The sequence below is a fragment of the Mus musculus genome, chromosome 9 (assembly GCF_000001635.26).
Source record: "Mus musculus strain C57BL/6J chromosome 9, GRCm38.p6 C57BL/6J".
NCBI classification, from domain to species: domain Eukaryota; kingdom Metazoa; phylum Chordata; class Mammalia; order Rodentia; family Muridae; genus Mus; species Mus musculus.
In genome coordinates, this window is record NC_000075.6 from 74,889,649 (window position 1) to 74,891,190 (window position 1,542).

Consider the following 1,542-nt stretch of genomic DNA (forward strand, 5'->3'; position numbering starts at 1 on the left):
TTAAAAAAAAAAAGTTTTTAAAGACCAGGACCTCAAGATAGCAGGTTTATACTTAGAAATATTTGAAGAAAAACAAGTGGTATTTATAGTCCAAAGAAACCAAAGACTGAAGCTCACCTGCATTCTGACTTTGTTCAGAGACACATACTTCAGCGGGGCAAGACCCGGCAGGAAAGATGATGGGGAAAACATCTGATCTCACGCCTTCAACCCCTGCACCTCACTGTGCTCGGCTGCTCAGTGGCTCTAAGCACAGTTATGTTTGAGCCATTGAGTGGACATCCTTTAAGATCAGACATTCTTATCTGTTCCACCACACCACAAAGGTGTATAGCGTTTCAATATCACATGTGGGTATGGATGTGTGTGTGTGTGTGTGTGTGTGTACACACATATACACACATGCAACAACAACAACAGTGGTTAGGGACTCGGGCGGGGCTGGTCTTCAGGAAGGGTTGCACCATAGGAGTGTGACCAACCCGGTGTGGGATTTCTAAGTTCATTGGATCTGAGATGTGATTTCTCTCATCTAGCCTAGCGTTTGAACCTGCCAGGCCCACAACCTAAATGCAGAGTCAAACCCAGCAGAGAACATTTGAATGGCGCCTAAACCAGTGCACTCTCTTTGTTTGTTAAGAAATGTTCAGATATTTTTTAAAAAAATGAAACGAGTCCATCCATTAAAAAAAATCACCTAGGTACCAAAGAACACACAGTATTATAGTGCAGGTATTTTATTGCAATGATTTTAATAACCAAAGCTATTTTTACACAAGATACTATGTAAAGTTATACTTATGAACTGATCTAGCTGTAATCCACATGCCACATAGATTCAGGACTATTATTTATGACTCTTGAAAGCATTTGAAATATGAATTTTCAGAACTGGCAAGGAAGACCGTGGCTTCAGGGAAGCAGTTACCATCATGACAGAGAGTCTGACACCATGCATGTGGGACCCATAAATGCCGCTTACACACAGAAAAGACATAATGAATAATCTACTCACAGCTGAGAAGATGCGAGGACCCTTTCAGAGTAGGGCCCTGTATAAACACTAGAAAAATAAGCTTAACACAGCAGATAATTAAATAACGAAAATTGTCCAAAGTGATCCGTTAACAAAAAAAACTTAGACTAATTTCGCTTAAATTTACTCTATGTACTTTGGCACCAAATATCATTTAAAAATCCTTCCCAAACACTAATGAAGCAAGCATGCCAATATTAATCACAGTTCGTTATCCCATATTTTATAACCATCCTAAAAAGCATTTGAACTGACTTATTGGCCATTTCAGGTGTTTTACAGTGTAGATGTTAGGAAATCAGCAGGCGCCACTGAGAAACAGCAGAATGGTAGAACCACACAGAAGAAGCCAGAGGTCCGGTCTCACATAAGACGCTTCGTCCTTTCAGAATTAAAGGACTCATTTCACTAAGCATCGCCTCCAAAGCAAGTCACAGTCCTTCTTGCTATCAATGAACCTGGTAATTTTACCACATGGTTTCTACTCTCTGACAGGGCTAGGATAG